The following is a 12,866-nucleotide window of genomic DNA, read 5'->3' as shown; positions in this document are numbered from 1 at the left end:
GTGACAGTTTTAAAATTACAAAGGTAAAACCTTTTGCTAAATCAGGTTTTAAATGTGCCACTTGTCAAACTAGTACATTTTACAACTTTTAAAACTACTGTTTTATCATGAAAGGTAAAATATAAAGTGGTGGTATTATTCTTCATTTCTGCCACCATCCCACACCACCCCTCTTTGCATTGGAGCGGCGGGGTTGTGGGGGATTGTTTTTCTCTGCAGGAAACTGGGCTTTTCTCAGCAAAACTCTTGAAAAGACACATTTTCATTCATGTCGCAACACTGTTAGATCACTTTCCAACCCCAGAGCTGTTATCATTGCACAGGAAGGAGGAAAATAAGCCTTGCAGCAATCACAAAATTTCATAGCTGAGAGGAACCCCAGACGTCATCAGGAACAGATGAGAAGAGAGGCGAGAAAGGTAAACTGACCTCCAGCTCGGCCCCTAGGGGCAGAACCTGGCCGAGATTCCAATTCTCTTCACACCTGATGAGTGGTTTTGCATCATGTTGCAATGCCCTTCCTAACAACGTCACCCTCATATGGCCAGTGCCTCTCGGTTTTGCCCCTCAGATATCTCTCCCTCTACCAGCCCAAGTTAATAGCTTTACTTACAGAATGACCCTCACCTGAAGACTTGTAGAATCTTTGTCGTGATAGCCAAGAGAAAAACACCTTTCCTGCAAGGTCAAGAAAAGGACAAAAATCACTGTTTTATTAGAAATCAGATGTGGTGTCTGGGAATGAGAGGAAGTAACGTTATCAAAAAGAGAGAAGCAGCAGCTACATAGGGAGCACAATGCAACCTCTCCTGGAAAGATAACTCTGTTGTCCCTAGCCAATTCTGCCTTTTCTTCATGATTATATTCAAAAACAACTTGGTAAATTTTCCCTAAGAAAAGGGGAGAAGAAACTCAGATTTCAGAGGCACTCACAGGCACTTTCCTTACAGCTGTGGAATCTGTGCCTCTGAATATAAATAGCTCTGGCTGATAGGAAGTGGGCTGAAACCGTCATCAAGCAGGGAAAATAGCATCCCAAAGGATCCTCAGACCAGGTTCTGCCTCCCGTCTTCTATGGACTACTCATCCACCCCCCTTGCTTTCTGCCATTCTCCATGCTTACTCCTAAAATGGAAGCCCTAGGAACGCATTTGTAAAGAATGTTGCTTAATCCCATCCACAGAACCCAATATAGTTGTTCATTTCCACCTTGTCCTCTAACGACAGCCGTCCTGAGAATAAGACAAGCCTCAGTCTGGGCATGAGGAGACACCAGCCGATGAACACCAAGCACTGGCTGAATACAAAATGCCTCATAATGGAATTGCAGCCCTGTCTAAAATTGAAATTTTATTTTGCTAAAATGGGATATCACCATGTGATTCGTTATTAATGAAAGAAAAGCAAGTATTCACATTTGCTAATTATTTTACTCACTTATGGCAAAAAAAAAAGAGCTTTAAACCCTATAATTTGGTCGCCAATTAGTCTTTGATTTACCCTGATGTACTTGTAGGATTTTTTTAATATTAAAAAAGGCTTGCAGCTGAAAATTTACATTTAAAAAGTAGTTAATGCCAATTCAATGAAGAAATCCTCAGTTTCCTATAGAATTGTATTGAACTTCAAGTCCTTTATAAGGCCAGCAAAACATGATCACCAATAAGAGGTGCTTCATTGGTGCTCTGCTGGACATAACGCACACAGTGCCTTACTCAAGGTAAACTGATATCAGACCCCTTCACTCTTCATACCTATGGGCGTTGTTACTCAGAAGACAGAATTTGACTAACAGTTACGTGTCAAGTTCTATTTCTTTTTATTCCAACTGAGTGCCTCTTAGGCATAGACCAGTTCTGCTGCAGAGAAACCCAGGACGAAGATAACACGGACTCAGGCAGAACCACTCATCTCCTAGGCCAGCTGAATTCTCCCCTCCCCCATCTCCTTTCTCCCCTCCCAGGTTTCCTGAGACCTCATATACCTATTTATTTTCTTAGTGTGAAAAACTCACCATCTCATTCATCACTTTTTTCCTGCACCCTCCAAAACGAGAGCCTGTCTTTAGCATAGGAGAGTGTGGTGACCAGAAGCAGCTGCTATCCATAGAGCAGTAGTCTAGCTTGCAATTATCATTCTGCTGTTATAAGAGCCACAAGTGCTAGAAATTAACCTCTGCAAGGTTTTCTGAGCCAGATAAAAGAGGATATTTGGCAGTCTTTTTACTATTGGACCAAGGAGATGTTTCATTTTTTCTTTTGAATAGACTCTTTCTGGCTTTTGTGTTGGCACAAACTTGAGCAAAATGCAATTTACTGAATGTTTCCCTTAAAAGAAAAGTAAGTGGGGCTACAGTATGCCTTGGTGTTTCCAGAGAGTGCAACCCATATCAGTGATTCTCAATCTTTCATTCTATCACTGCCATTCAGATGTAAACACTCTATCCTTTACAGTTCTCCTTACACCAATGATCCCAACTGGGGGTGAGGGGACAAGTTGAGGGATGGGAATCACTACTGCCTGCAATATGTAATATATTCAAAAAATAAATGCCAGATCTACAGCAGAGAGGGTCCACGTGATTTTTTATCAGTATCAAAAGACCAGTATTAATAAAATTATTTTATTTGACCATTTCTTTTTAAAATATTTTTAGAGATAGGGTCTCGCCATGTTGCCCAAACTAATGTACAGTGGCTATTCACAGGTGCAACCTCACTACCGATCAGCACAGTTTTGACCTGCTCCATTTCCCACCTGGGTCAGTTCACCCCTCCTCAGGGAACCTGGTGGTCCCCAACTCATGGGAGATCAACATATTGATGCCGAACTTAGTGCAGACACCCAATCAGCATAGCACACCACAACCCAGAACTCCTGGACTCAAGTGACCCTCCTGCCTCAGCCTCCCAAGTAGCTGGGACTACAAGTACACACCACCATGCCCAGTGACCACTGTTTCTGATATCCCCAATTTACTATAGGTTTAGTGCAGTGCTGCAGTGCTCCATAACAAGGCTTTGGGCCATGCATATATGCATGTATATGCCATTTCCATTTATTAAACAGTAACTCTGTGTGAGGCATTTTGCATACATTATCTCCCATATGCCTGAAAAGGACAATCTTATGACCATTGTATTGATAAGAAATCTCACATTCAAATAAACTGTTTGGCCCAATGTCATTAGCTAGTAAGTGGCAGAGTTCAAATTCAAACCAATTCTTTCAAACTTTGGATACTGTATTACATAGAGACTTGCAAGTAGGATGTATTCAGAGTTGCAAAGTTTACATCTGGAATTGGAGCATGTGGCCAGTAACCTCTATATAAATTCTTTGTATTTAAGAAATCTGAATGCCTAAGCTATCACACATCATCCAAAGACATCAGAGACATAAAGGATTCAGATGTTCCTTCTGGCATCTTCATCTGGCAGCTGTTTGCTGGGTACCTTGATGGATAGCAAAGCCCTGGGAAGCGGAAGAGGCAAGCTTTATGAGACATGAAAGGACTATTCCTAGTAACTAGGCAACAGTTCTCCTCTGTGCCCATCTTTGTCTCCCCAACTCACAGGAGCTTGAGTTTTAGGAAAGGTCCACCCCTGGCCTGGATCCGCTTGCTGCTGTGCCTGCACTGGCCAGGCTGAGAGGCATAACAGTAGCCTCCACTCCATCAGCTCTTAGTGGCTTCCAATCAAAGCATGGGTTCCAGACCTGAGATCTGAAGAGTCTTTATCATTGTTAGGTTCCCATATAGCCCTCCCAACAAGTGTCTTCGAAATCCAACAGTCTCAGGATGTGCAGAGTCCATGATGAGCCCTGGGCATCCAAGTATTTCCATTTTATAGTACTATAAGCCCCTCCCACATTGACCCTGTTGATAAGGCAGATATTCCTCAGTAATTTCCTCTGTCAAGTCTAGTCCACACCAGCTTCCCAGGCTAGGTCTGGAGACACCTGCTTGGTATCCTGGTATGATAGGGGTCCCAGTGGCACAACTTGCTCCACCAATCTTCTTTGCCAGAAGCTGGAGCTTTTTTCTGGTGCTTAGGATAGCCAGAGCCTTGCCATGTGTGAACAGACTTTCCAGCCCCCATCTCCCACTTGGCTGATATGTGTCCAGCCATTGCACCTCAGGGCTCTGCCTCCAGGATTGAGCTAACCCAGACCCACTAGTTATTGCATAACAACAGACACTGTCCTTGGATAATCCAGCAGCTCTTTTTAGGTGGCCCTGCTAATCCCCCATTCCCAGTCCAAACGAAAGGTTCCCTCCTAGAGCCAGCTCACTCCCAACCCTCGGGCTGTGAGTTGCTGCCCAAGCTGCCCCAAACACTTGGCTTCAGAGCTTGTCCAATTTACAACAGTTTCCATCTGGGGACAGGATTTGGTGCCCCTACCCTACTTGAGCTGGCGTTTCCCCTCACTGCCACCATAACACATAAAGGAAATGGCTATTTTCCTCTCTTTAGGAAGCCTGTTATACACCAAATAGCCCATTACTAATTTGAGCTATTCAAAGTGACCCTGGAACCAGGTCAACTTCACCGAGTCACTCTAGTTGAATATTGGATGGGCCTCTAATCTAAGTATTTAGGGAAATATTTTGAAATATCCAAGTAATTCTTAATGGTTTCATTTCAGTGATTGTCACCATGTAAACCCAGCAAGAGGCTCAGCCGAGAGGACTCAGGCGTGAAGGTCCTACAAGGGTCTCCTCAAGCCTCAGGACCCTGTGCCCAGGCTGGTACTGTAGAAAGAACAGGAGGGCATCTACCCAGCCTAATCCAGGACACATAGATAGGAGCAGCTCCAGCAGCAGCACAGCTTTTGCCTCTAAGAGAAGCATACACTATGGAAATAACATTATTTCTCTAGCCATTTCATCCTCTGCTAGAATAAAAACAAGTGCAGCACCACACACCACCAAAAGTAGATTTTTCAACCTCTGTAAGCCTCACAGACAGGAACCTGATTGCTTGGGCTGGCTTCCAGATATATGCGGTAGCACCTAAATTCTAATAGCCTCCTTCCCAAGACAGAGGCTGCCTCCCACGCAGCCAAGCTAATGAGTGATACTAGCAGTAGTGTTAACTATGTCACTTTGTTAATTGCTCAATCTAAATTAATCAGATATTCTGAAATTTCTCTTGTTTTTCCAAAGGCTCCTGTTAGAGCAGACTTAAAAGAATCAGGGTCTCTCTTAATGAGGGCAATAACATTATTCTCTTTTAATGTGCAGCCCTACCACCTACTATCTCAAAAGTTTACTGTGTCCACATAGGCAAAAGGAGTATAGGGCCAAGCGATTGCCCGTAAATATAATTACTATAGATACTTAACCTAGTTCAAACAGGCCTAAGGAATAACCTAGTTCAAACAGGCCTAAGGAATATTTTTCTACAAATAGCAATTTAAAATCTGAATTATATTCATAATGACCTTGGCTCCTCAATGCTTTCCTTGTTTCGTTATATCTCAGCACCCCAGAATGAAAATGCCAGAGAACCATAATGCTTCTTTTTAAAAGTCCCTTTGCTGCTTGTGTGCCAGCCAAAATCATATCTCCTGGAAAATTTCTTTTCCCAAAAGTGTGGCAAAAGAAAAAGATAGGCCATCTTTCTTTAAATCTATCCCTGACTTTTTCTTTTGCTTGAGATGGAGTTTAAGAGTAGGCAAAACAGATGACCCTTCATTCAATGTGATGTGAAGGAGGCCAAGCAAGAGCTCCCAGCCAAAACATCACTTCCCTTCATTTAATTTGATCCTGAAATTATATAATTACTGCTCTTATGTTGTGAAGGTGTTTTCAGTCTCCTAGAGATAGAACATAAGAGGAAAAAGCCTAGGGTGGGAATCAAAAGACCTTGATTCAAGTCTTATCTCTGTCATTTACCAGCTGTATGACAGTGGCAGTTTGCTTCACTACACTGAGCCCTAATTTCTCACATGCAAATTGCAAGAGTACTAACTGTATGTTAATACTGTTGCAAGCGGTAGATGAAATCGCACTCATAAAGTTCTTAACTAAGTTTATGGAATATACTAAGCAACCTATGAATGTTAACTCTTTTGTTTTTGATTATGATGTTGTCAATATTATTATTATGAATATTACATATTAACATTACAAATAAGAGTAAGAAAGTAATCTTTGTTAACTCAAAGAGGAGATTAAGCATAAGGGATAGGGTTACACAGATGTATACTTATCCCCAGATTCATTGAGTTGTATGCGTTATATATGTACAGCATTTTACTTGCCAATCATCCTTCAATGAAGTGGTTTAAAAAAAAAAAAAAGATGCGGTCTTACAGGTGCAGGACCATGGACAACTATGTTGCACCTTGGCTGGCAGAGGGGACAGGTTCAGAGAAGAGGGAGTACTATCTGCAGATACTTCCCACTTCTAAAGCTTTGCTCAAGGCCTAAACTTTCCAGATCATTTCTGGGGCAGAGTTGAGTTTTTTCTGCCCTAGGTCTCCTTTTTATCCACTTTCATCTTTCTGTGGCCTCCTTCAATAACAGCAACACAATCAGCAGAGGGGAGGCCGTGGTGAACAGAGAATCAGAGATCCAGAGGCAGTGGGAGAAGCAGTAACCTAGCAAGTGGTGCACCAGGGACAGTGGAGGAAAGTATGACAGCTTCTGAGGAGCTTGTGGGGCCGTATAGCAGAGAACTGCAGGTAGAAAGTCAAAGGTGTGGCTCATCCCCCGTCAGGCTGTGAATCAACAATGTAAATCTTGGGTGCTGACCTTCTCCAACCAATACTCTCTTATTATGGTCAATTTAAAGAAAAGAAACAGTGTGGGAGACAGGGAACAACATAGGTTTAAAAATTCCAGATTCCATTCACTTCACTAAGTACCCTCTTCTAACGCTCATGTTATATTTTAAATATAGTGTTTATTATTAGCTATATACTAGGGTCAAATGGTAAAGATACAGGAAAACATTATACATAAAGGCATGCCAGAAAGAGCAATTACAATGCAGTATTTATAAAAGTGGCAAAAGTTCCTTGGGAGCATAAAGAAGAGACAGTCCAAAAAGTCCAGGAAGATGCCCTGGTAAAAGTGATATTTCAGCCAGCATCTAAATGATACGTAAAAGACAGCAGGATAAGAGGGAGGGTGAGAATGCTGTGGCAGGCAGATAGACCATATATGCAAAGGACCAATAAAGGTTCTTCTTGTCAGAACTAAGAGAATTTTCTTATTCAAAGACAGATAAATAAGTCTGAAGAAATGATAAAGACTGGGTGATATAGGGCCTTATAAAATGGAAGTATGGCATTGCCTTGAGAGTCTACAGAGTCTACAGAAAATAAATCAGAAGGCAACTCCTGTGTATCAATCAGAAGAGTCTAGGTTTTGCAGTGGTAACAAATAATACCAAAATCTCAATAGCTTGGCACAACAAAAGTTCACTTCTTACTTCTAACTAAATGCCCAGCATGAAGTTGCATATATGATATGAGTTGGAAAGGGGACTTTGCCCATCAAGATCACTTCAGGGACTCAGGCTAACAATAGTTCCATCTCTCAAAATCTTCCAGAGTGACCTAGGTGGGGAGAACAGAATACAACCATTCAGACCAGATTCTTAGAGCTTCTGCCTGAAAGTGACACATAATTCCTTCCACTCATATTCTCTGGCCAAAGCAAATCATCTAATGTCAAGAGAGCAGCAAAAGGGGCAGGAAGGAAAAGAACCAGAAATAAACGGTGAATTGCACTAATGATATCAATGCCCCCTTCCTCCTTCCTCATGATTAGTTATAAACTTATGTTTATAAGTAAGTAAACATGTTTAAATGTTTCAATGTAAGTAATTAGTGCTCCCTTACATTGGGCATACCAAATAGTTCTTGTCAACTTAGTCTCACAGGTTTACTTGAACCCCAAGATGCCTCTGTTGAGACAGCAAGTATTACCGTGCCCCTTTGATTAACAAGGAAAATGAACAGAAAAGAGATGGAGGAATCCTTGCCAGTATCATTCAGAAGTGGAATAGAAGCAAACTCCTTAGCTTCTATCTGTTGATTTACCCATTTCAATCCTATCTCATCACTACCTAGAAGAAGGAGTAAACAGAACCAAACAAAGCAAATTCCTGCAGAAACCTGAGATGACTGTATTTCCTGGGTCACAGCAATGACGAAGGTAACTAGAGCAAGCCATCCTGTTCTCTTCCTTTGTGCTAGGCAAATATTAAATCCCCGGGTCTGAACCATGCTAATGAGATGAAGTTCTACAGTGCCACTGGGAAAGTTCTGAGTCCTCCGGGAATGAATGTGGTTAGAAAAGTTGATTCTTTGTAGGTTCACAACTCTGAAAGTAATTCACTAGAGTCTCCCTGTCTGCTTATAATTGCAAAGTCTGAAATGGAAGCATTTGCAAGGATAACTAAACCACACCAATATGATTCCCTAAAGGTAGCGCTTTGCTAGTGAATGCCATAGGCTCACTAAGCTAGCTGACTGGAGGACTGAAATATTTTCCAGACAATTCAAGAAAACTCAAAGAACATCAATTTCAATGGCCTGGTTTGTATGAGGGGGCTTATAGGCCCAATGCAGATAATGGACTTCATGCTTCACAAGTTAGTGACTACCAAAGCATTTTCTGAGCCTTTTTTTCACTTCTTTGATCACAGATCCTCTTTGTGGGGAAGCAAGTCCAAATACCATAAATGAAGGATATGCAATAACATAATATAAAACATCTTATATTGTAGAATGGGCCACTTTCTTTCAAGCACCAGGGTTTGTTCTCATCATCCCAACAATTATTACTCCAAACTATTAAAATCCTGCTGCAGTAATAATTAGCTTTAAATTAAAAAAAAAAAAAAAGGTACAAGTAACCCAAAAGGCTATGTGGTTTGGTAGGCACATAAACTTTCAAATATGTGAGTGGGCATGTGAAATGTTAGAAAAGGGGATAGATACATGGTTTTCCCAGGAACAAATGAAGCTGTGGAAAATGCCACAATCTCCTCTCCTTTTTGCTTTTTGCATAGATTTCAGATTCTAAATCCAAATAAAATCTAGCAATTTTTCCTAAATAAAGCAGAAATTAGAAGCTTAGCCTAGACTCAAACATCGACTGAGGTTTCCATATACTGACTGACCCTGAACTCAGTGTGTGACTCAAATTTTTAAAAAAGAAGAAGAAAAAAAACATGTACTCAGCCAGTGGCCTGCACTCTGAAATCTCATGGGTGACTTGGAGCAGTCTTCATTTCCTGCTTTCTTCTGAGAGTGATTTAGCCTTAGCTATTTCTGAAGGCTTGGGAACAGAGATAAAGATTATCTCTCTTCCTGCCCATTTCTCCATCAGTTCTGAGCTATATATCTGGGGTCCAAGACATATGTGTCCTCGTCCTGGATATTGAATTCTGTGTTCACCTTGTATATCACTCACTTGCTGCATTTCCTTACCATCGTTTCTTTCCTTCTTCCTTCCTTTCCTTCTCCCCCACCCCACTCCTTTTGAGAGAGGCTACCAGGTCATTTTAAAGCATGAAGATGAAAATGGATCTGACTTGACTATGTAGGCTACTCTCTTTGGAATATTTAAATGAGATAAATGATCCCAGTCTGAGCACCAGTTCCCTGACATATTGGAGTGCCAAGAGCCATGTAGAGCTGTCACTCTGAAGAATGACTTCCAAGCCACCATCCTGCTGTCCTGCAGTCCTTCCACCCCCAGCACCCTCACACAAATGTGTATTTCCTGCAGTGGGGTGGGAAGGCAAGCCCATCCGTACTGCTTGGGGCCAAAATCAACTAAGAAACAGATATTCCCTAAGAACAAGCTAGCACACACTTACCCACACAAACCCAAGGTTTGAAATGAGGAACTGAAACTGCAGTTTCAGATGTGGATTTGTATTCCTTGCAAATGTCTCCAATAGCCAGCAAAGCTGTGAGGGTGCATGATCGCTCGAAACTGGACTATTGTATTCAAGCTGTCATTTTTCATTTTTAAAACCCAGATCCCTTTAGATAATCGGTAGCCTTGAAAAAAACTGAACACTGAAGCACGGGTCTGCTGAAAGTCCTCTGAGAGACTAGAAAACTTGGTGAAAATATATAAACATCAGTGCCCATACTGCACCCCACCGCCTCCTCCAGTGTTCCTCACCCTTTTCTTCTGTCTTCACTTTGAATGTTTCACAAAGTTGAGACAAGTTTAGGTTATCACTCAAATGCTATGACTCAAACTCGGGGAAATTGTTCCTGTAATGGAGTTCTCAATTTATTGGTCAATTTCACCTTGATTTTGTGTCACTGTTAGCTTTGCTAGCCCTTCAGCTTGTATTACATGCTCGAAAAATGTGAAACATTTTCAAATATTTTAAATATCACAGATAATTTTATTCAGCTCATAATCTCCTTCTGGAAAGATAAATAAAAATAATTTTTTTTTTTTTTTAAAAAAAGGAGACTCGTCTCTGTACTTGTCTTTTCATAGATAGCCAAAATCTGCCACCTTCTGGATTTTCCAGGATAGCTACCACATAAAGTAGCCCGCTATTCTTTATCACTTGCCCAGATGTTCTTTAACTATGCAGTGACACTGCCATCTAGTGGGCATCTTCTAGACTGTTAATTCAACAGAAATGTATAAAAGAACGTTTTTTAAGGAGGAAGCAAATATTCATTTAGATCAATGTACTCAAATTACAACGACCAAAAGAAAACAAACTTCATAAAGTGTATTGAGGGTTGAATCTAAAAGTCAGAATTTATAAAATAAATTTTCAGCATGGAAATAAGATATTTATGGTCAAATTAATACAGCTGCATGAAAAAAGCATTTTTACTTCAAATGACAACAAACAATACTCTCATTAGACCCATGGTAACTTCATTCTCCACCTAAAACAGATGGAGAAATTGAGCTATTTTCAGTGTTTTACTTCATCAGAGGAATAGATTAAATTATATTGGTGGTTTAAACTCAGCTCTAATGTTGCAATCAAAACAAGATCAATATTTTTTTTTTTAACAATTTCCAGGCTCTGCACTTTAGACCCATTCTTGAATTTCTTCCGTGCCTTTAGGACAATCCATTTCAAAGAGCATCAGAGGCCAGCAATGTCTGACTTCCTGGTCATTACCCTGTTTCATCCCCAGGAATCAGGTCACAGTGAGAGCAGAATGTAGGATCAGATGGGGCCCCTACTTGTGATGTTTCAAGGACGTAATTTCATTGCTTTCTTTTCTCATATGTTTTGAAATCTCCTGGGAGTCCTCCTTTGGTAAGATGAAAAGGTTTCGGGGGATCTTTGCCCCCCATGTCAGAAACAGTGACTGCAGCTGTGCACTCTAGTTTGGTGAGTTGTCAGGAGTTTAACAAACTGTCTCGGCTGCTGTAAATCTACTTTGCGCTTGAAACACAGTAAAGCATATATTGTATATTCACAATCTGGCACGAAATTTAGTTTCAGAAAATCAAAATCAGTTTAAAGTTTTTACTGACAGAGGAATAAGCTCACCATCCTCATCCTTCTTCATGTCTTCTTTCCCATATATGGGACGACATCTGCCTGGCCTCGTCTTTTCACATGCCACAGCCCTAAACAATTCCCTGGAGCCTTTGTTCTTCATGGTGGTCACATGTTGCCAGCCTGGGAGCACTGACTGTCTCACCTCTGTGGATGTACAGGTAGCCTCAGGTCACTTGTCAACCCCATCAGCTTGGCCACAGAGAAACACTCCCCCAGTGCCTCCTCATCACTCCTTCTTTAACTGTTTGTTTGCTGTTTGTGGAGAAGGGGTTACGGTTAAACACATAAAATAAGTTGAGTTGACCACCCAGGAAAAGAAACATTGCATTGAAGCCAGCCCCAAACCTCACAGTATTTTAAAATTTGGAAACACAAGCAGCAGAAGCTTGATCTGGCTGAACTCCCAAGTCATTTGGGAATCAGAGGTAAGGATTTCAGTAATGCTTCTGCTCAGGGTATTATTAGCAACACCACCTCTAGGCAGATATTGATCACAGAGGACCTACTACATGTTTTAATTCCTCTCTCCTTTCTCTCCCCCAGCTGCAGGTGACCTGCCCCCGTAGCCCATTTTCAGGTCTGCTTTGATGTAGGATAAAAACACACGCAGATTGGGGTGAGGGGCTGAGAAGGGGACGCTGTGGCTAGAAAAGCAGCTCCAGGGCTTTGGTGAGATTTTGACTGCACATAGATGAGGCTTAGATTTTGAGTTTCTGCCTGCTAGTGCCCTCCATGAGATGGCCCTAGCTTTCTGATCTCTGGAGCCATAAGTAGTGTCCTCACAAAATTCCATATCTCATCACCAGCCCCACTCAAAGGGAAAAATAAAGTAGAGGTCAAGGAGATTATTTGCATTGGCTAACCGTGGATGCTACTCTAGCTCTCAGCTCTTAGGTAACTTAGGTATTGTAACCTGTTAGGGACCCAAGATGGAGGCATGAGTAGGTTCTTTGGACAAGGTATCACAACAGCAACTACCCACAGTGGGCTAGGCTGGTGGCAAGAAGAGTTGGGGGTCAGAAGATGCTTTTTCTGAAAAGTAGACTTCAGAATAAGGGTTGTCCATTTCTAATTTATTACATAAGTATGTCCTGACAATTCTTCTATGCCAAACAGTGCTAAACAGCAAGGATTCAAAATGTCTCCTGGATTCAAAGGGCACTCAGGATAGAAGGAGAATCAACACTTTTATAACTAACTGTACAACAACTTGGCAAGTGGAAAGAACAAAGAAGTATGGGAGTGAAAATGATGGAGTAACTAAATTTTCTGGAAAGAGAGAAAATCTCACAGAGAAGGTGACATCAGTAACACCTTAAATTTTAAAAAGGGAGGGATGGA

General features: G+C 41.4%; 1 pseudogene; it reads right to left on the bottom strand.

Moving 5' to 3' along the window:
- Positions 1-627: 627 nt before the first annotated feature.
- LOC108517790 (protocadherin-8-like) overlaps positions 628-12,866 on the bottom strand; it is a 60,530-nt pseudogene continuing 48,291 nt past the window's right edge.

The sequence above is a fragment of the Rhinopithecus bieti genome, unplaced genomic scaffold, assembly GCF_001698545.2.
Source record: "Rhinopithecus bieti isolate Rb0 unplaced genomic scaffold, ASM169854v2 scaffold_41709, whole genome shotgun sequence".
NCBI classification, from domain to species: Eukaryota; Metazoa; Chordata; class Mammalia; order Primates; family Cercopithecidae; genus Rhinopithecus; species Rhinopithecus bieti.
Note: the sequence above shows the minus strand (reverse complement) of the source record. Positions and strands in the feature narration are given on the sequence as shown.